The 24,456-nt window shown below is 36.9% G+C and overlaps 1 protein-coding gene across 1 annotated transcript in view; it reads right to left on the bottom strand.

The window, feature by feature from the left end:
- Positions 1–24,456, bottom strand: part of arhgap29a (Rho GTPase activating protein 29a) — a 54,799-nt gene that overhangs the window by 28,224 nt on the left and 2,119 nt on the right. The gene's annotated exons all lie outside the window — the stretch shown is intronic.

Here is a 24,456-nt window from a genome sequence, read left to right as displayed (position 1 = left end):
AGCTTGGGGGCACTTCTTAAATGCCCCTGCCTTCTTCCCCGCTTGTAGTAAATAGTGGATGGTCATTGGCAACAGGATTACTACAGGGCATACTCGTGCTCTGTTGGTTTAAACACGTTACCATGGCAGCGATGTCAACCCACGCCATCCATTCAGACCAGTCAACACTGTAGCAGTCAATGGTCTGTCTAGGCAACTGGACCACCAAACAAAGGGTAAGGAAATAAGAGTACAGGCTGTGGTCGACTAAAGAAATACTTGTTCGATTAATAACATTTCCTGACGATTGTTTGGTTGATTAAAAAATGGGGTGTGGCAAAAGCTCTCAAAACTATTACGTATTTCAATACACCTGACCAAAACTGCAAAAACAACTATTTATGCAGGAAAAAGTACTACGAAACAATGTATTTATATAAAGACAGATTAAATTGGCTCACTTGTGCTTAATCTGCTTTTTTTTTTTTTTTTTTTAAACATAAAAATATCAAAATATACCAAATCTTCAGCTAACTCACTCACTAACTTCTCCCTTCTATTGCTGTGTCATACAAATCCTTATAATACAAAGTAAATTATTAGTCAGACAATACAAATTTCGTGGCTATGGAGACAGCGCTCCTCCATACTTCTTCTGTTGTGCATATACCTCCTTATAATTAAAATAGAATAATTAAACGACTAATGAAATTGTTGGTCCACTACCACTGACTGATTTATCGATGAAAGGAATAAAGGACTAAAGCTCTAGTAAAAAAGAATGGGCACATTAAACTCCCAAGAAAGCCACTCATCTACTATACACAAATCTAAAGTGACCTACTTTGTAACTAGCCCTGGCCCGTATAAGAAAACTGTCTGTTTGTATGTGTTATTATAGCACTGACTTTTATGGAGTGATTCATGCACACTGTTTACGATGCTTCTGTGCAAACCTGGGTCTCTGTTTCATCGCAATGGAATGTGGTCATGATAAACATTTTCTACACTAGTAAAACGCAATACTGTGAATGCTGCCAATCTTACATATTTTAAGTATAAATGCATACTTTAAATCAGGGGTGGGAATTAAATTTTTCCATGGGGCCACATGAAAAACAGAAAATATCGTGGAGGGCCGGGCCAAAATGCGTAACTAAATTCTGCATAATATTAATTGTATTTCCTTATAAAAAGCAGTAAATAGTATTGTTTTGACAAGCTGGTCACGGGTAAGAGTTTCTGTTATGACTAAGGAATGAAAAAGTGAGGTTGCCTAACAATAAATGTCAGTAAAAAACACCTCTAAATTAAAAGCAATGCAACTTTAGTCCATGCATGAGGTAAAATTATAAAATATGTTTATTTTGTTATTCCAAATTATCTTAAATGGGCCAGTCAGAGTCGCTACAGAGAAATATAAAAATATAAGATAATACTGAAACTATACTAACAAAGCAAGATAATCTCAGTACAAAAATTAAAATAAAAAAAAATTGATAGTATCATTAAAAGACAAGAGCAGCTATGAATAAATAACAGAATGGACCATTAATTTGTCATAGAGGTCACTTACTTAACCTCAAACAGCTCAAATGTTATTCTGTTAAAACAAGAACACAAGTCTTCTCTCTTTTACCAATAAATTCTACAAATGATAAATATTGAGCTCCATATTGTTCCAGCTTTCATATATTGAAAGATAGGTCAGTATAGTAATTATCATGATAGGTCTAATTACAAGAATTGTGCAGTCATTCTCATTCTATTCAAACAACTGCAAGAAGAAACATCAATGCATTCTTTATGGCTTAGAAAAGTACACTTGTAATGTGAAATGTTACAATATATAATTTGTTTTTCAATAATCAATACATCTTAATATAGTAATTATCTTTCTTTAATTTAATTATTTTCTTTACTCTTTCACTCTGACTCTCCACCACTGGCACCAGCAGAAGGCACACACACATGTTATGTCAAATGAAACAACCTTCATAAGCTGTAATCACCGTAAACATACCGTCTGTTGTTTAGTTTTATATGGTCAAATACCAGGCATGCGTTACTGTCACGTTTTGCTCCTCGTTTTTCAAAATAAAAGCTGAACCTAATTGTCCCCCAGATGTGTGTGGAGCGGTTGGAGAGTTAAAGCTACAGTTTGTGCTGACGATCGGGCCGGGATTAGCTCTTCATGCAAACAGGGATCAACAAGACTTTAGCTGGCCACTACATTCACTCTTTATTCTTTAGGCTTACTTTTTAACATGGGAGGCAATGGACAGTGTCACCAAAGGGGCCAGTAATGCTTTTGGCTCGTGAGGCTGCTGTGACAATGCAGAGAATGCGGAAATCCAGCGAACTAAAACTAACCAGCAACAGGTCAAAACATCACAAAAACAACAAGTAAAAGAGACATTAAAGGTGCACTGCATAACTTTTCTAGAGGGTCGGCCACCTGCTTGTCACTAGGGGTGTGCAAAATACTGCAATGTCATATCGTTTAATGTGATGATAGTGTATCAATATTGGGGACTGCTGTACCAATATATCACCTAGAGTATTTTTTGGTAAATTTTACTAAAATATTTGTGAAGGAGCTACAGATTTGTTCCTTTTTTAGAGGAAAGAAACTTGCTTTTGCAACACATTTTCATTTTAATGTTTTCACTGTTTTGGTTATTAAAATGGGTGAGGTTTATCAAAGATTTTTAGTATCACAGACATCGTTTAGCCATTATTTTTTATTGAACCATATTGAATCGATTTCAAATATATCATATTGAATCGAAAGTGTACTGTATCGAGATATTTATTGTATCATGGCCTATGTATCGACATATGTACTATATCGTGGCCTATGTATGAAGATTTGTGTCGTATCATGGCCAATGTATCAACGTATGTACAGTATCGTGGCCTATGTATCGAGGTATGTAGCACATCGTGCCCAATGTCTCGAGGTATGTATTGTATCGGCAACTTCTTAATGATACACAGCCCTACTTATCACCATGGAGAAGATAATATTTAAATGTACAGTGACCGGTGAGCATGGTTAGAGGTCAGATCTGTGGGGATGCGAGTCTCCACATAGTAACAATGCATGTTTTCACTCACTCTTTAGCTGTAAAAACACCTATAACTGAACACATGCAAGATAGCAAACTTTGAGGCCATGAAATAACATCTCTGAACAGAAGCAGATGGTGAAACCTGCACCAGAAAAGTTCACCTTTAACAAGAGATTCTAAATAAGTAGGCCAGTCTGTGCCAATCTACAGAGGACCACACTCGTAGCAACACACACTATACGTCTTCTTATAGGACTGTGCTGGCGTCGCCCTGATTGTAAAAGACAAAGGAACCATATATTCTTGTGATGCTATACAGACATCTTCAATACAAGCAATCAGTGAAGCCTAAATATTACCCATGCACCACTGAGCCCAAATTCAAAGCCTGCAGTTGCTGGCTCTGGACTGGAAAATAGCGCTGTAGCAGGGGTCAGGAGGTGGCTGCAGCTCAGGGCCAAGCACGTCCCAAAATACCAGACTATTTAACAATTAAACGCAATGAGCCAAAATGAAAGGGCTTAATTGAAGTGTGGTTATTTGGTTCAATCTGAGCTAAAAATAGTTGAACAAGACAGAGATGCTGGGAATTACTTAACCGATTCTTGTCAATACCAATCAAATTCTTAATTTTCTTATGAATTCTGTGTATTTATTTTTGTTTGCTGAAAACCGAAGCCTGAACTCAAAACCTTTAGTCAGGATGTTACCACAAACAGTAAAAATAATGACTAAAATCAAATGAAAAGTACTTTTTACTTTTTTGTTTTCACCATTTTTTACCAGTAAGCCATTTTTTACTTGGTTACAAAACAATCCAAGCTACAAATCACTGCTGGCTAAAGCATAACTCCCCTTTAATCTATTATGCAAATGGGCGTCTAACTAATTGGGTGTGAAATGCAGAATCCCTATACACATCCTATGAGATTGGACATTAATAGATTTACTGTGGTCTTGCTGCAGAATAGATAAATGAGGTTGGCAGTGAAACAGAAGAAAATAGTGCAACAAAAATAATGGCTTTCAAATTGCCTGCAAATGACGAAATTTATCAAAAACATCTTACATAATTGCACAAGTATACAGGCTAATCTGTTCTTTAAAAACTACACTACCTCCTCTATGCCAACTCACCCCATTACTCCTGCCTTGCCAAAGCCTCTCCACAGGACCTGGAGAGCCCTATTCTCCAACATGGCAACCATTTTCATCTGTCTTCATCACATGTCATTCTCCACTATGTCCAGCAGGAGCTCTGACGTAAGCCGCGAGTGCTTTTATTTGGGGATTGCACCTCAGGGGGCAGGACAGGGCGTTTTAGAGAGACAAGTCCATTCTGTACAAGAAGTGCCCAAGCCTGCTCAATGTATACACAAGAACAAGTTATATAACCACACTACAGATGGCCGTATCATTAGACATAGATAAAGACGAATTGATATTACTAAAAGCTATATATATTTTAAATGAAATCAATGGACACACCGACTAATATTTGGTTCATCTGATAAAATGTCAACCAGAGCAGATTCTCAATTTCATTTCCTATCTCCCCTGCAAACAGCTGTTGAGGTATTTTCAATAAAGATTTCTTGGGATGCAACGATCTGATACTGTTATCAGGTATTGGCACAGATACTGAAAAATTTACTGGATTGGATATCGGCTTCCAAATATTGGTTCAGCTGACATTCTGTTTGGACATATAAAATCAACATAATACGACTATTTACCGTCCCAAAAAGTCTCATAATGTTTGAATTTGTACTTGAATCATTTCATTTGATACAATTTGTGGAGAGTAAATGAAGTTTTTTGCCTATATATTTAACCTTAAAGCAGTCCTTATTATAGTCCAGGTTGTTTTAGACTATAGGGGAGAATTTTAAACCATATACATTTTTTCTTTGTGAAATAAGTAGGTTTACATATTTCTCGAGCATAGATTTGTAAGTCCTGTTGTGGTCCCATTCCCATAGTATAAAGAGGACTCCGGGTCACAATGATCTGATAAGGGCCAATGTTTACAACAGGCCCATTCAACCCTACAGCCCTTAATTGGTCCTGGTCCGTTTAGGTCCCATTTGTGGACATTACACAAACAATGGGCCGAAATCATCTCCATGCAGTCTATACAAGCCATTCACAAACCGCGTAACCCAATATTAAATCCTGGAGCCGTCACACAGTACAGCAGGACAGCAGTGAGTGAAGGCATCAATGGATATTTGTACAGAAAGGGTCGTCGTCTGAGTTTTTTGATATTCAGTATAAGTGGTGTAGCCAGTTAGAGCGCACTAAAGAGAAGGTAATTAGCAAGATAATGTGGCCATAGACACAACAGGACAATAAAAGCAAGCAAACAAAAGCAGACATATTATTTAACCATGAAAAAAACATCTAAAATTTTTCAACGGAGAAAAGACGTGACAAAAAGGAATGCCTCTCATCACAAACATACTTGGAGTTGTATTTTCCAGTGTGTTGACTTCATAAATCTTCACTAGAATCACTTGGATAATTTCAAATTGACAATCTCGACTGAACAAAAGGTAAAAGGTTAACTTTAAAACTACTACTTCATGCATCACAAGGTGGAACAGAGTATTCTGAGCTGTGGAAATGCAGACAGACTAAGAATAAAGGACTACACTCAAATGTGAATGAACAAAACACAACTCCAGGTGTGTTTTTGAGAAGGTTACAACATTCCTAAAAGCTCCTAGGAGTAAAATGTTGTGTAATACATGACCTTTAAAGATGCACTGTGTAACTTTGCACATTACACAGTATGGTATTATCCTGCATTTACACCATTGTTTGTTTTGTGGTGTTCTCTTAATGCTGCTATTGTACTTTCACAGTGCATTATTTACTGGGGCTTCTTACAATAATTAGTACACAGTCAACTCCTGTTATTTCTCAGTCTGAAACACTGCTTCATTCTACAAAAGGAATTACAAAGTAGAGCTAAACATTGGACTGAGGATATCCAGTAAATCTGTAATGCCATCTGTCATGTGTGCATCTGACATGTGAACACAACTGGCTGATCAGAGCTTAATGTTGTTACCAAATGAAAAGTAAGGGTTGACAATAATAACAGTGTGATAGCATGTGCGGTTGCAGAAGTACTTGTGGTAAAGGTGCCAGTAGTCAGTTTATCCTGAGGCAATACCGCAGAGTTTCGAGTGAGGAATTTGTATCAGTGACGAACACTCACATCTGTCTCCAGGGCCAACAGCTGGAAACAGTTTTTAGTCTTTAATACTAATAGTAGTTGTGGTGGTAGTAGTAGTAGTAGTAGTAGACAGTAGTAGCAGTAGAAGTAGTGGTAGTAGTAATAGTAGTCTAATAGACTGGTCGTAGTAGTCATAGTAGGGTAATAATATTAGGTTAGTTAGTAGTAGGGGGCTAGTAGTATAGTACATGTACTACTAATCATAATAGCCATAGTAGTAGTATCTCTAGTAGTAGTAGTAGTAGTAGTAGTAGTAGTAGTAGTAGTAGGCTAGTAATATTAATAGTAGTAATAGTAGTAGTAGTAGTAGTCGTAGTTGTAGTAATAGGGTAGCAAAATTTGTAGTAGTCAGCTAGTAATACTGGAAGTAGTTGGCTAGTAAAATTTGTAGTAGTTGGTTAGTAATATTAGTACTAGTAGTAGTAGTCGTAGTAGTAGTAGCCTAGTCAAATTTGTAGTAGTCAGATAGTAATATTAGAGGTAGTAGTGATATTAGTAGTAGTAGACTAGTAAAATTTGTAGCAGTCTGCTAGTAATATTATTAGTAGTACTAGTAGTAGAAGTAGTAGTAAGCCAGTAGTATTAGTAGTAGTCGGCTAGTAACATTAGTAGGCTAGTAATATTAGTAGTAGAAGTAGTAGTAGTAGTTGGCTTATAGTAGTAGAGTACATCAAAATCATGTCTATATTACCAAACCATTTCAACTCTTGCAGCCGCAGTTTAATTCACAAATATTAGTCTAACTGAATCTGAAAAACTGTCAAAAACACTCAACAAAACCACTGTGAAGCCTGTCTGGTTTTCCCAAGGGAATACCACTGCGTTTTGAGCCGGGATTTGTTTGAGTGCTGAAAACTCACTTTTGTCCCTGGGGCCAATAGCAAACAGTGGGGCTGGTCGCCTCATGGGCTCAACACATGAAGCATTTATGGAACAATAAATCACTACGGAACCCTTTCACTTGAACGGGACAGGATGGCAGTGTGGATATGGGCGTCTTTGTCCGTGTGCGCTGGTTTAGGGGAGGGTCTGTTGTAGAGTTGATCAGGGAGGAGTTCGAAAGAAAAAAAAAACTAAAAAAAGGGGGTTGTGTCCCAAATTACCCCGAGACCCCACTACCCCTCTCCACAGTGGGGGCTACGCATGAGAGACATTCCTGGGCATAATAAGCTAAGAGTGAATGAGCTCTACACGGGGGGATCAGACTGGAGGGAGAGGAGCGGGAGCATTGCCAGGTTTTTACTTCATCAGCGTCATGGAAACCTCACATTCCTGCCTCTTGTTTGGGATGGGGAGGTGGAGGATTGAGGGCCAGAGGGAAATCCGAAATGAAAACACGCTGTCAGATCATTCGCGATCAGGATGACACCTTCGTACTGAAATATCCAGGCAGCGCTGCAAATTTTCAAAGCAATATATACACATACTTTAAGTCAAAAAGTGTCTTATTTTGCATGCGTTGCCACAGCGATTTTGCACAATTTGCGTCATCCAAAAAAACATACCTTTTAAGGAGTGAAGACTGGTGCTATTATCAGAGACAGAGACTGAGACAGATGTGAAGTGCATCTCAGAGACTGTTCCCAAGTTTCAAGCTTTTAAATTCTTTGCAAAATAACAAACAAGGAAATAGCAATGCATCAAAAGGATTACCATGATTGATAAAGGGCTCATATTACGCTATTTTCCAATCTATGATATAATGCCATTTCCAAATGAAAAACATACTCAGAGTTGCGTTTTGTTTCATTCACATGTTTAACACACAAATCCTGCATATTTAGACTTTAGACTATAGAATTCTAGCCTGATTCATCAGCTGATTTCACTTCATAAAAACTGTCTGACCTCGCAGCGCTAGAATTAGTTCGCTCGATGGTAGGTGGGTACTTTTTTATTTAACCAATCACTGCTATTTGGTCGTGACTTATGTAATGCACTGCTAACGGGGCTAACTGGTATAATAAGCTTTTCCCAAATCCTGTAGGAAGAAGGGCAATAATGTTTTTCCCCTGGATAAAATTCACCAAACATTCTCTTTATTCCAGCTTTAAATCCTCGACCTCGGGAATCGTTGCCAACACCGAATATATGGCTTTTTGCTGATTGGCTGGTCCTCGAATTCGTACTTCCGGGGTTTTTGCGAACCGTCTAGTGTATTCTGATTCCTGACCTAGTCGCTGCAGAGAAATAAAATTGAGCAGAGGCACTAGGTAGCACTAGCCTGTTGGTAAGACAAGAAGTTCTCCATTGTGGCACCTACTTTTCACTGATTTCTCAAACCCATTCTTCAATTACATACAGTGGGATGATTGGGCATTTCAATACAAATCTACATCTTACACTGTATATTGCCTTATTTAACCCCAGACTCTTGATATTTTTGCTGCTTTATTTATTATTACCATTTATATTGCCCTGTTATTATATTATATTGTAATGTGTGAGTTTGTCTAAGTCGTAACTCAAAGGCTGATGGGACTTTTGACAATGCCAATCAAAAATCCTGTTTCAACCAGACTTCCATTGCTTTGACCAAATTCCAATTATTCCGGCATCAATTTCAAACTATTTCACTAAATTTGAGCGATCCCTTGACACAAAATGACTTGGCAACATTCCTCTCTCCCTGACCCTGGCTATGTTCAGTCATGCATGGCAAATCATGGGAGCGATGTATTATTTATGCTCCGAAACATTTGGGAGAAAGGAGGGCTCCGTATTGCCACAAAGCGAGTGTGAAATCACTAAACATGTCACAACTGGGCAGGCGGGGGTCCGATCAAAAGGCAGAAGCTCGTGGTCAGGGGGAGGACAGACGATGTGGGACAGGCTGGTCAGGACAACGTCAATCAAAATCACTCAAGGGACATTCCTAGACACGATGGAATAACTCTGGTAGTCAGCGCAATGCATGGATGAGGACTTGGCTTTTGTAGATTTTCCTTATTAGACTAATCTGTTTAATAAAAAATCAAAACTAATAAAACTATAAGACACAATTTTCAGACAAAGAGGATATGAATGGATAAGGACCACCTGCCCGACTGCATGGAGATGTTTATGCTATGCCAGGAATGTTCCAAAGTATGCCATTAAACATATCTGTAAAATGTATTCATCTTCTCAACTGTGAGTGGGTTTGCCTTTCCATAGATCTGACCTGTACCTTGGCCTGGCGGCATGACTTGTTGTCTCTATAGCGATAGATATATTTAATGTGACACTGTGGAACATTCCAGCTAAAGCAATAAAATACTAGTCCATGGAAACAAATGGCTTTAAATACCTTTAAATTAAGCATAAAGGTTCCATTTAAGTCGAATATTGAATATGTGTTAATTAGGAGTGAAACAATAACCAAAATATTGTGAGATCATATTGTCAAAAGTCTCTCAATAATATCGTGAGCCATCACAATATATCGAATCGCAAGGTTTTTTTGCTTAAATTCATTGTTATGGTGCAGAAATAACTGATAACACCAGATGGAACTACATCGACCATGATTCTTTGCTCCGTTTGGCGCAAACTACATGAAGAAATAGCAGTTCTAAGCACTTTTAAATCTTAGTTCTTTGAATTAAGTCTTGTCAAGGCATTTTAAGAGGAAAAAGTAGCATATTCACAATTTTGTTAACCTCCACAAAATATTGCAATAAATATCGTATCGTGAGATGTGTATCATGAAAATATTGTACCGAGAGATTTGGATATTGTTACTTAGTGTTAATATAAAACTGCTCGTAAAATGACAATATGTCTTTGGTTAAATGCGAATGACTGTATTCAAAAGAAGGCCACATTTTTTAGAGTTTGCACATACTTGAAAAACACTTGAGTCCTGATAATTAATCACGTGACACAATAACCTTTGTTTTGTTTGACTGTATTCTGCTTTAATTGGTGGAGGTGAAATCCCTTTAAAGTGTCGTGGCCTTTACACAGCTGAAAAACTGACCATCTCAGTTCACATGAGACCCATAAGAGCCCTGTCCGAATGAGTCCACTTAACCTTTCACTCTTTGGTTGTGGTCATTGCGTTGGGGGCCTACATTGCTCGTCCCCCCTCCCTGACATGCTTCCTGGTGCCCCCCTTTCGTCCGATCACCGGTGGTCCAGTCTCCGGATTAGCAGATTACAAGGAGTCAGGAAAAAGCCAGGGGAACTTTGCCTTTTGCAGACCTTAACTCTTAGGACCGAAGCAATCCCTGCTGGTGCACCTTTGAAGCCTTCTTTCCCATGACTGAAATGAACTCAAAGAAAGACGGAGCCCTGGGGCAGACACACAGCACCTTCTGCCCAGGTGGGGGGCTTTCATGTCCCCACTGCAGGCTCTCAGGCTATTGTTAGGGCTGGTGTTGACTCAGGAAACTATAGGCCATGCAATGCAAATTATAACAAATGAATGTAGGTTTTGACAGGTTTTTTTAGTACCCAAGTAAGTTTTAACATTCACTGGTGGGATAGTACTATAATGGAAAATCCTGAAATATGTAATTTAATTTTAAAGAGTGTGTATATTTGTGTCAATCCCTAAGGCCACAAAAAAAAAATGCAGGGGGAGGGTTGCTTTGCATCATTTTATACCAGATGCCCATTCAGAACACATTTTTACTCTATGACTCTATGTTAATGATAATGAGGATTTTTAAAAATGTATTTTAATCAATATACAGAACACATTGTGGCATTGTACAATATAGTTTCAATACAACGACATCATATAGTTAATTTTTAGACTCTAAATTGAACATACTATATATTATTAAAATACTTAGAATTAGACCAACTTTATTGATCCACAAGTCAAATTAATTGGATGCAGTAGATCACACCTCACAATATATTAAAATAAAGAGTTAAAATATAACTGGTAATAAGTAGCAAAAACATAACAGGCGTCTGGTGTAAAAAAAAAAAATAAAAAATGCATACAATCGATACAATTATTGTGAACTAAAAAAGAGCAAGTTTACCTTTGGGTACTTTTTTTTCATACAAATCGGATGGTTAAAAAGGTTTTTGGCTATTATTTTGTCTTTTTTTGAAGTGGTCACTCAATGCTGAAAAAACAGGCCACATGTCGGTTCATGATCTGTCCTCTCCTCAACCATCACACTTCCCGTTTCTCCACTGTGCAACACTGGTATCCCAGCTATGCTTCATTTAAGAAACTCTATACAATATACTGAGTGTGTAGCCTTTAATCTGGCAACTAAACTGATCACTGAAGAATCTACAGTCTTCCTCCAAAGATTTTGAATAAAAAGGGGTTTACAGCAATTCCAGGATGAGGAAAATCTATCCAGTAAGTGTGAAGTTTGGCCTCTTGGAGCGCACCTGTCAGGAGGAGGGACAGAGAGGTGAGCTGTAAACCCAGCTCCGAGAACAAAAGGATACTGTTAAGCTCCACTATAATCCTCGAAGAATGGCGTCTGTGTGCTTTAACAACACAAACCTTCACGAGACTGCAAAATCCAAAATAAATATTAGATCAACATAGAGAAGAAAATGACTTAAGGTGAATTGTGTTTATTTAGAAATTTGAGTATATAACTATCAGCCTGTATAAATGCCTAGTCATTATAGTTAAATAAATATAGAGTGATTTTTGACAGGTTTGTCAAAAGTATTGAAAAGCAGATACAATCCATCCATTTTCTTCCACTTATTCTGGGCCGGGTCGCAGGGGCAGCAGTCTAAATCAGATACTAATCGACACTAAAACTAGTATTGAGTCATAATACTAATTTGAGCAAGTATCGATACTAAAATTCACATTCACAGGACAAAAATGAACCTTTCCTGAATAGCTTTAGAATGATTTTGAGCTGTGTTAGTATAAAACAATATCAAAATCAAGTTTAAATTTTAGTATCTAGACAACACCAACTACTGATGTACTGTATATTGTGAACTTGTGAAATTAGAAAGTGCATTTAAGGATGGCTAATCTTACTTTAAAGAGAAAATTCTTAACCTTTGCACCACTTACATGCAAAACACAAGGACAATGTAGCTCATAGCAGAGGATTGTGTACCAAAGAGAAACACCCACATGCTAATGCAATACCTATAGAATAAACATATCTTCATTCCCAACTGGTGACTGTCAAGGACGCAGGCTTGTTTTGACTATGTAGTGGTGTAATGAAATATGCAGTGATTAGTCATTGATATAAAACTATGATATGGATGGAGATAAGTGCCAAAAATATGTCAATAATACAATAAAGACAACGCCTCAGATCAAGTGGGTGATTTAAATGACAATAGGAGAATGGACTACAGATTTGAGAGCTACTTAAGATCATTTTGCCATCTGTCCAAGGCAACAAGCTTGGAAAGGTAATATCAGAGGTCAAACATGAAATCTGTTGTTTATTTATTGAGTAATGAAGCCAATTTAATATGATACATGAACAAAATGTGTATTAGGGCTGTCAAAATGATCAAAAATCAGATGATAATCAATACTAAAACTATTATCAAAACTAGATACATCATTCACTACTAAAAAGGTCGCATTCACAGGACAAAAATATCAGAACAAGCATAAGACCACATAGAGAAATACAGCCATGGACCACTATGGAGAGACCACACAGATTGGACAGATATAAAGCCACATGGTAATATTAAATAAAGTAATATTATTCAATGTTGAAAATCACATTCTATTGTCTAAAGAAAGAGTCTTACAAAGTATAAAGTCTATTCTTTGGTGTCAAAATCAAGTTTGAAATTTTAGTATCATGAGAACACTACAGTATAATGTGCTCAAAAATCTAAGTAGCACAGTAGACAATGAGATAATGCTGGCCTCAAATGTTAAGCTCAACATACCTACCGACTATCTCAGGAGTGCCTCTGAGAAGTGACTACCAAAATAATAATAATTATTTAGTGAGGAAAACAACAGCCAACAGCCCTTCCCTTATGTAACTTTATAAACTGGAAACAATTACAAACTGATATTTCATATCTCTCTTCACATCTACACATTAAAGTACGTTCTATATTTGTCATTCACAGCTCGGTTCAAAATGGTACGGAAATTATTATGTCATTTAAAGGGTGAAGTAATAGAACAATTGTCCTGTGGCCTGTGTGACCTTTTAAAAAACATTAAATGAATGTGATGTAGGGTTGTCAAAAGTATTCAAAAACTCAACTAAAAATAATTTTTTGTATGATTTTGAGCTTTATCAGAACTAGCATAAGAGCTTATGCTAAGACTAAAAAAAATGTCTTTGTGGTATTATTTATACTTTAAAATCACTAAAAGAACTCCACATTAAATTACACTTTTCTCATTTACAGCTTGGTTCAAAATGGTGATTGCTGAAAGTGAAGTGAATAAAGCATGGATGGAGCAACATAATATTTTGTCCTTTTGTCTTATGTTGCCTCAAACATCACTTCAAAAAAATCTAGACATTAAACAGCTATCTATATTTGTATATTTGTCCTTCACAGTTCGGTTCAGTGAGTGTTCGTGCACCTCTCTGGCCTCCCCTGAGTCTGGCCTGGTGTGACTGGTGTGTTTGGGGTTTGGCTGCTCGTGTGTGGGAATCCTGGACCTGAATCAAAGTGAGCAGCAGACATTGACAGGCGTCTGGAACAATACAACCCAAGCAGAAAAAACACTGCGCCCAGAAGTGTAAATCTCTCCGAAGAGAAGTTAAAAGGAGAGGAGGAGGTAGAGAAAGAGAGAGATTCCTTATAAACAATGTACAAATCTACTATGATGTTGGGCTGCAAGAATATTCATAATAATAGTTTGAATGGAAACAAACTTCAAGTGCTTCAATGTTTGAAGTACAATTTCTTCCACAAACAACAAAATATTCTGTCTTTTTCTGCATAAAATCAATTTTTTAAATCAACAAATAATTATTGTATTTGTTGTCAGTCCATATTTCAGTTAATGTTTAAAATGTGAACTTTGAACATAGTCCGATTATTAAAAGGGCCCATATTATGCCATTTTCTGATCCATATTATAATGTTGTTTCCTCATCAAAAACTTAGCTGGAGTTATGTTTTATTTCATTCAATCTCAAACAGAAAACACCCTTGTGATGTCATTTGGTAGTACAGGAAATGTTGCACTGTGCTTTTAAACTCCACACACCTTCAGTAGAATCATTTGGACAATATCAGACCTGGAATTGCCAATCTCTACTGAACTAAAGGTAAAATGTAGCTGTTAATTTAGATGACGTAACAAGGTGGAACCATGCATTTTGAGTTCTGGAGTTGTGCACTGACTAATAATAAAGGGTTACTCAAGCACGTGATTGAAACAAAACTAAATTTCATGTATCTTTTGAGTAGTAACATGGCTTAAAGCTCACAATTTTGTCAATTGTGCATAATATAGGACCTTTAAATGCTAATGAATTGCATCGGTTTAGCCTTGCACTTTAATTGCCCCATTCTGCTTGACTAGACAAAGTCTGCAGTGGGTTGAGAATAATTTGAAGCCTTGTTATGTCTCCGGCGGATAAAGCAGGGTATACCATATGTCACAACTGAGTACACTTTAATCTTTGAGATCCAACTGCGCTGCTGTGCTTTTAAACAAGGCGCGGGCAAATCACTTAAGATAATGTAATAAATCCTGTTGGACAGCTTAGTTAACAGGATAAGTGGGCAAATGATTAAATCTTGCGGTTTTCGGGAAATTAATTTAGGACGAGAAACACAAGAGGTAACTTGAGCTTCAAAACTTCAAAGCAATGGAGTTGACTTGGGGCCTTGTGGGTAATTTACAATGGGTTTTAATATAGTCATTGCAAATAGGACCATAAAAGGAACATTTTTGAGGCAAGAAGAAGCTCTGACATGTTTTACAGCAGATCCCAGACCTATTACGCAGGACTGTCCAAACACAGCATAGTTTAAGTCATTAAGACAGTCTGGAGAGGGGAAATAACCAAGTATAGGGCTAATTTTAGGAAGGTATTTCACAAGGGGGGTATTAGAAAACAACAAAAAAACATCGGGGCAGTTCTCTGAGGACTCGACTAAGATCCAGTTTCCCACAAAGCTTTAACGTCATAGCTGGAATTCAGAAAGACAACAATAATTTTCTCACAAACACATGGCATTAGCTGATACAGACCAAGAATTACCTAAGGTCTTTACTTAGAAATCTCTTTAGATGAGCTTATTTCAATTTCAAAGAAAACACGCACTGACCAAGAGTTTTTGAATGCAATGCAAATACAAAAATGGTAAAATATTATGTGTTCCAGCAAGAGTTAAAAGATCGATACAATGTTTTCTGATTCATGTTATATAATGCTGTTTCCTCGTCAAAAACGTACCTGGAGTTGTGTTTTGTTTCATTCACAAATTTTAAACACACAAATCCTGCATATTTAGGCTGAGTTCTTCTCTCAAACAAAAAGGAAAAACACTTTGTTCCACCTCGTGATGTCATATGGTAATACGGGAAGTGCTCCACTGTGTTTTTAAACTCCATACACCTTCTTCACTACAATCATTTGGATAATTTCAGCACAGGAATTACCAATCTCTAGTGAACAAAATGTAAAAGGCAGCTGAAAACGGCTACTTTATGACATCACAAGGTGTAACAGAGCATTTTGCGGTTTAAAGATGTAGCCAGACTAATAATAAAGGATTACACAAACATGTGAATGAAACAAAACACAACTCCAGGTATGTTTTTGAGGAGGTAACAACATTCCAAAAAGGCCAAAAAAATGTCCAAAAACTCACAAGAGTCAATAAAAAAACAATCTCGTATATTAGTCACATCTTCGTCAATACTTAAACCTTTTATTATACATTACATCACACTGAGAAAAGCTATTTTGGTGACCACTTGTTAATATTTACCAAGCAGTGGCCGATGATTCTCAGTGAGCAGTGGACCTCAAAGCCAAAACACTCATTAACCAAAGACACATGTGACTCACCTCTTGTGACAGAAAGAAGTACATGCAGCTGACAGGGCATCAACGCAAATAAATTACAACTGTGACTAATGGCAATGGAGGTCTGACAAAAGTGGCCTACATACATTAACACCAATCCTTCCCATAAAGAAAGAAAGAATGAATTGTGCAATATACTAGTATGAGTCTTCCAGTGGTACCACACTGTAACTGAGTACAGACTCTGGTATGAGCTGTTACAAGCCACTAAGCAGGCAGGAATTCCAGGAAAAGGGGAAATAATTAAGGAAAGCTGATAAAGAGAAAATGGTTAATAAATATGTGTCTGTGGTAATTGTTTTGCTTTTTCACTTTATTTATGTAATTCTTAAATCAAAGTGTATCTTTCCATGACAAAAAGGTATGACAAAAGTGAGGAAACGTTTAAGTGACTTAAAGGTGCACTATGCAACTTTTTGTTGGGGGTGAGTCACCGGCTTGTTTCCAAGGATATGTCATTGCTCTGCCTAGAATGTTCCACAGTATGACATTAAACAGCTTTACCTTATGTTTATTCATTTACAGGTGGTTTTATAGCTCAAAAATACAGAGAAAAACAGGCATTCTGACTGTGAGCGGGGTTGCCTCTCCACAGATTAGAACTGTAACTTGGTCTGATTTGGTCTCCATGGAGATAGAAGGTTTTAACACCATACTGAGAAACATTCTAGACAAAGCAATAACATCTCCAAAGAAAACACAATGCACCTTTAAAGCCACTCATAGTCAGGAAATCAATACGGAAAGTCATTTTTATTTTGTTTTTTTAAAAGGAGAAATAAGACTGAATCAAAAATCAAGATGAATCAATACAGATAGATATTTTTTGTCATTTATCGCCCAACCCTAAATTGTAGTATGCGTAACTTGACTTCGCCAGTGATTGGTCAAACACTCTGTCGTCATTAACTAATCCAGATTCTACAGTCATTAAGGTAATTGCTCAGTCCATTCACTGTGAGGTTTGGAGCACCCGCCTTGTTCAGTGGCAGGTGTAATTGTGGGGTTAAGCTGCTGACGGAGTAAACTGGTGCTCATCTTTCAGTCAGAAGTGAAGCATGAGAGCTGTGATGACACACCTGTGCATAACATAATAACAACATAATAACAAAACGCTAAATATAGATGTCCTCCAATCATGTAAGGCACATCTGAAGTGGAAAAAACAACCATCAGGGGGTTTGTGCTCAGGTCATGGTATAATGTTAGACACAAAATATTGTTAAAAGTATTGAAAATCTAATACTAAAACAGACTAGATAGTAATTTGAGGAAGTATCGATACTAAAGAAAGTCACATTCACGTTTCCTGAATGGCTTTAGAATGATCTTGAGCTGAATCAGAACAAATATAAGAGCACATGGGCTGGTATACGCTCATGGACTACTATGGAAGCCACCTGGATGGCTGAGGGATTACACAGATATAAGACCACATGGTGAAAAAAAAGAAAGTACTATTATTTAATGCTGAAAATGTCAAAAAATTGGGGGAATTGAGAATTGTATTGGAATTGAGTATAAAGTATTCTTTAAATCAAGTTTGAAACCTCAGTATCATAATAACACTAACAGATGAACTATAGTGTCTACATTAAAATGGGTCTGTATGGATTAAAGAACAATTTTAGCACTTTAAATTTGCACAGTGTAGCTTTTCTGATACAGGATCTGCCATGAAGAACAGTGAAGATGCTTTGACTACTACATAATGGAATTAAACACATCTATCTCCATGGAAACGAGCAGGTCAGATCAGTGGAGAGGCTATCCCACTCACGGTAAGAATGTATTTCTAGCAATAAAAACATATGTAATTGAATAAATGCAAGATAAGTAAGTTTAATGCCTTACTGTAGAACATTACTGCTTGTATTTGCCGTGTATCGCCACGACAACAGACTTATAACAGATCTATGACAGATATTTATTTATCTGGATCTTTAACACTGATTCTATAACAATTTAAAGCATGCAAAATCTCCATGGACAGGCATAAAGTTAATATCTTAAATATATTAAGTTGTATTTATGTGGTCAAACAAAATAAAAAATAAACATACACCGTCTCACGGCAGTCTATTTGGTTTCTGAATTTGTTCATTCAATTCGGGAGCAACTCCATTCCACACACAAGCACACACACACGCACAGGAACACGCACAAACACACACATACACACACTCACATGCATGTACGCACACAGGAACACACACAGCCTGTTATTGACCAGAATGAAGACATGCTAAGGGGGCCACATGTTTGGGAGTCTAATCTTATGATGGAGAGGCTTTGGAGGCCCCTATTCACCATAAAACACAAAAGGCACGAGGGGCACCTTCTCCAGCAGTTCTACTCCTGGTCCTCAAAATGTCCTCTGTGACCCTCCTCCAAGGACCCACCTCCCAATAATAATCCACACCAATTACAGCCATGTCCATCACATGTGATCACTGGAGCGGGCTGGGACTTTGAAAATCACGGTAAATAACACAGAAGTGGTGCTCGTAAAGGTGGCAGGTTCAAACAAGACTTGACCATACAGGAAGCCATGATGTGGATGATGTAGAAAAATAATTGTTTCATATGAGTGCATTGCCATTACTCATATTTTCCTGGCATTATAGATGATCACTTGACTTTTTCAAATTCAAGAGAAGAGGAGAGGTACAACAGGTCTTAATCTGTGAAAAGATTGCTAAATGTAACTAGTGTTGTCACAATTACAGTTTCAGTGTTCAGTGCTATAGGGATAGCCTCGATGCTCAATACAGTTTTGATGATAGTTCAGGAAATGTCACATTTTAGGCTCGATGCATGATGAGAGCTCTTTTTTGACAACATACATTTTCAAAAGTACTCTCTTCATTACCATGTGGACTTTGTAATGTAGTTTATTGTTTATTAGTATGTGTTTTTTACTTTTGACAATGCTTATGTAACAACTGTGCAGAATTTGTAAGAAAGCAATGAATTTAAGAAAGTCAAAACAAACTGTAGCAAATGTTATAGAGGACAACAAACAAATAATGAAAAAAATAGTATCCGATTTACTTCTGATAACACTTCTGATAACCTTGAATCTTATCACATGTTTAATTTACATTGTAGAAAACACAACCAGCACACACCAGGCACCACTTTACCATTTATGGCTGGTATTAGGGAACCCCATGGGGAGCAATCCAAAAGCTATTTCTGTCTTGGGAATGGAAACTAACATTTTTTTCAAACTCTTCAAACATGGCAGATTATCCACAAAGCACTATTTTGTAGAAGTACTGGGTCAAAGGCATGAGAGTCTTGTAACTATGAAAGCATGCCCTGGTAGGTTCACTGCTTTAGACCCACTTTTGGCCTTTGCTATTGGCTCGCTTAAAGTTTAAAAGAGGTTTTCCCTTCAGCTCATGTGAAAGACCGGAGTAATGAGAGGTTTGAACTACTGTGATCATGGCTCAGACATTATGGGCATAAATTAGAGGAGGGATTTAAATCGTCTCCAATCACATCTCAAACCCACAGCCCTTGACAAGGCGTTAGCGCACTCTGTTAATGCCCTGAAGAGCTATAGATAATGACATGGTGCAGATGTTTCCTCATGACAATAACAACTGATTGCCTTAAGTCTAAACATGACAGACTATTCTTTAATGTATGTATTAGTCTATTCATTAGGGATGTACAAACTACCAATTTTATTTGTATAGCACATTGTATCAACTAGGGATGGGACGAGAGGCACAAGACATCATTTCTTCGAGACATGTCATGAGATAAGATGAGATTTTTTAAGTAAATTTTTAATAGATATACTGAGGCATTCAGTACACAATTTTGGTTTACAACTTTTTTTGTGTGTTTTAATTTTAGTTTTTGTGTCATTGTAGCTCTGTTTTTTTGGTAACTACTGCAATTTATCCTAAGACAAATGTAAAAATATATGGAAAAAAAGATAATTTTCCTTATGTGTAACATAGACTGTATATAGAAGTGGACTAAAGTGTGACACTCATGATTAGGGCTGGGTATCATTAAGAAGTTGCCAATACAATACATACTTCGATACAGCGCACTTTCGATTTGATATACTTCAAATCGATTCGATATGGTTCAATAAAAAATAAAGTCTAAATCACGGCTGTGATACTAAAAGTCTTTATTAAACCCCTTCTTGTGCAAAGTTAATATAAAACACAAAATTTTTATCCTCAAAACAGTGAAAATGTCAAATGTGCTGAGTTTCCTTCCACTAAACAAGCAACAAAACTGTAGCGCTGTAAGAAAATTATTTAGTAAAATACACCAAAAAAAAATACTCTGGCCGATATATCAATACAGCATCCAACAATATCAATACTGTATCATCACACTAAATGATACGAATTTGGAGACAGGTATATATTAGGAATAGGAATGTATTAACAAACAAAATGGCAAAATAAAAACACCAGGATCAGGGTTAATATGAACATTTTAAGACCAAAATGAGGTTCTCTGAGTCAAAAGAGCCAGAAGCGCCTCCATAAACACTTCCCACTTGAAACGCGGAGGCTAGTGCGTTAACTATGTCCATTTACATTCTATACAATCTATGGTCCAACCACGATATCATCTGAACCGATATCTGGAAGCCAATAACCTAATCCAGCAAATGTTACCACTAGCGGACCCTACTATTCATTGTTCATTCTTCTTCAATCTGAAATATGTAGTCTATGGTACATTTTCGGCTTTTAAGCAGCTTTATATTTTTCTTAATAAAAATATAGCACTTCCGTCAAACTGACATGAATTCCAAAGCTGTGTGACAGCTTCTAATTTGTTGTCTTCTTGAAGTAAATATGATAATACTGTTACAACTCCCAGTCACAAAACCAAATGGACCAAACCGGTTCTTAAAAAAACATAACGAGTCTAGGTGTTAGCTATCCTGTCTTATTCCATTACAAGACGATGAATGCGTTTTTGATGACCTCAAATTGACTGCTACAATTGTAAAATTATCTAATAAATCTATTATCTGTGCCGGGTTTCCCATTACATAACAGCATTATTAAGACTATTAAGAATATTTTAAACAGGTGCAGGTAAAATGAATGACTAACTACTTTGAAAATGTAGTTACAGAATATTGAATACTTGAGGTAAAATTTATTTTGTAACATGGTCCAATCAGAGTACTGTCTTCTGAATACTCTGAATACTTTCACACAACATTGCATCTAAATTATAGTGTAAACACGGAACAGCTTTATATTTGTTTCACCATTTGTTATGTATTTATTAGTCACTCATCAAAGAAGGAAAAATCCATTCACACTTGCACGCATCACGAGCAGTGTCTTATATTTTTCTCACTAGTTATGGGCAGTTTTAAGCCTAAATTGAGTGATCAAGTGTATTCCGTGTGTTCTTTTGTTTTTAGAAAAGTAACACTGGAACCAACCAAATGAAAAAAGTAACTGTACCATTTACAGGTGTAACAATATCCAAGTCTCACAATACGATATCATCAGAGTATGAACCTCACGATACAATATTTATTTCAATGTTGTGGGAAAGCTGTAGGATATATATATACGATATGGTGGGGAGGCTCACGAATAGGGATGTAACAATATCCAAATCTCTCAGTGTGATATTTTCACGATATACATCTCATGGTATGATACTTATTGCGATATTTTGTGGATGCTAACAAAACTGTTAATATGCTTATTTAAAAGTGCCTAGAACTATTATTTCTTCTTGTAGTCTACACTGAAATGGAGCAAAGGATCATGGTCTATGTAGTTCCTTCTATCTTTTTTTTTACTATTGCTGCACCATAACTCTTAATTTAAGCAAAGAGACTTGGTTTACAATATTATTGTGAGAACTTTGACAATACGATATCACGATATTTCAGTTATTGTTACATCCCTAACACCAATATACAGTTACTCAAAATTTGTATTCTAAATATGTATTCTCTGTACATGTACTCAGTTACTTCTCAACACTGATGACTAATGGTACTATACAGACTTTTGTGGTGTGATTGGATACCTAGAGCAACAGCGGAAAATTGACTCGATCATAAAAAACATAATTATGAAGATTACAGCTATGGAAACAGGAGGCAGGCCAAGTAAGAGTCAAGTTTGTGGAGATGAAAGTCCACTCACAGTAAGGACAAGGATGCAGCTAATTTTTAGAAGAATAACAACACACATAATGAAAAAAAGATATGCTTTTTTTTAGTCTAAGCTGTGGCAAAAAAGTTACCTCCTCTGGCTTTAATTTCTTTTTACACTGGTCAATATGGATAAGACATCACTCTCCACCATTACTCCTTGCTTTGATCTCACGCATGCTGACAGCCCACTACAGAGTCTTTCAAGATTAAAAAAAGTGTCTGTTGCAATTCCCACTCCACTCTCTCCAGTGCCAGTCTGTCCAGCCAGGGTCAAGCACGTTCTCTGACCTCCTTGGACAACAATGGGAAAGCTCGGAATTCCTTCTTCCAGGGGTTGGGTGTCATAGATGGCATATAATAAGCAATGGTTGAAACAAATCTGCTGAGAAAGACTAAACAAACCGTAGCAGGAATGTAGCAACCACCCACAGTAGGTGTGCATGCAAAAGGTAACATGTCTAGGCCCTGTTCCTTTATTTGGTAATAGGCAACCACATGAGTAAGGCAGGGCATCATAGTAAGTATAGTGTAATCTAATCTTTAAGGCAATTCAAGAAGCTTCAAAAGAATACATCATTTTCCATTATAACTGGCCTTCCTTAATCAAATTTTCTCACACAAACAGTAAAATTGAGCCTATTGCTTCTTGTATTAGCATGCAATAACTGTTTAAAAGGAGCTTTACTGTTAAAACTTGCACACCAATAAAAAGTAGGACTAAACTGGGAACTAAACCTGGACTTGACCATGAATAAACCAGGACTATATCAAGGAGAAACAATATGTAGTTTACTGTGGAAAAAATTTGGGGGTAGGTTGAGTGACCACAGAGCCAAGGCCACAAAGGGATAAAACAGCAGATAGCACTGGCACTGTGTACATTGTGGTGAACGCAACATTATTTACACTAGATTTCGCTGGCAGTTAAATTCCATTAGAAAGCCCTTTGCCCACGCTAACACTAAGCACCTATTGTACCAGCATAAGTGAGAATCAAACCTCAAGATTGCTTTGTGTAACTTTTCTGGTAGAGGGTCCGCCACCTGCTTGGGATGTGATTATCTGCCTTCAGTGTTTCCCAGTAGGCTATTAAACTTGTCTATGTTGCATTTATTCCTTTGCAAGTGTTTTTATTGCTTAAAAATATCTATAAAAATAGGCGTTCTGACTGTGAGCGGGGTTGCCTCTCCACAGATCTGACCTGTATCCTGGTTTAGTTTCATTTCTGCTCATCTTCATGGTGACAGATGAGTTTAAAGCTTTGTGGGACATACTAGGCAAAACAATAACTATAGAGACAAGGAGTTGTCAGACCCTCCATCAAAAAAGTGACACAATGCACGTTTAAGTACTCTTTGTACCTGCACGCTTAAGATTATGATACAAAACAAATGATCCTTTTCAATACAGTAACAGGGAAGGGAGAAGGGGGGCCACGATTTCACCTCAAATGAATCACACGCCTAACAAAGACATACCCACATCTAAAACTATTGTGGCAACATGATGCTGACTCAAGACTGTGATTTTCCAACCTCTAGCAACAGTTCCAACAAACTGCTTTAAACCAGTACAGACAGAGGATAGTGAACTCATTGGCAAAGGTTCATAAGTGGGAGCAATAAAAGAAATGAGTAGGGTCGGGCTGCAATTTAAAAAAGAAAATGAAACAAAAAAATAGAGATGATGAAGGAAACTAAGTCACATAGACAACTAAACTATATATTAGACAATTTCAATCTTATCTCCAGTCTTATTATGTGTGTGTGTGCTAACCCATGTTCTGAAAATGCATGAGATTCTTGTATTGGTTTAACAGTTCATATTTCAGTCTTTTCTCCAATGTTAATGCTCTTGGATGTGCATATTGTGAACAGAATCCTATTATTGAAAACACCAATCGCATCTAATCACAATGCTTATCATAAAAAATTTAATTACTCTAAAGTGGTTCCCATAGATTCTGGAGAGACTGTGTTGGCAAATTATTTAGATTTAATTTCATTT

Source organism: Boleophthalmus pectinirostris, unplaced genomic scaffold (genome assembly GCF_026225935.1).
Source record: "Boleophthalmus pectinirostris isolate CB_2022bp ecotype Guang Dong unplaced genomic scaffold, ASM2622593v1 HiC_scaffold_15, whole genome shotgun sequence".
Taxonomy (NCBI): Eukaryota; Metazoa; Chordata; class Actinopteri; order Gobiiformes; family Gobiidae; genus Boleophthalmus; species Boleophthalmus pectinirostris.
Note: the sequence above shows the minus strand (reverse complement) of the source record. Positions and strands in the feature narration are given on the sequence as shown.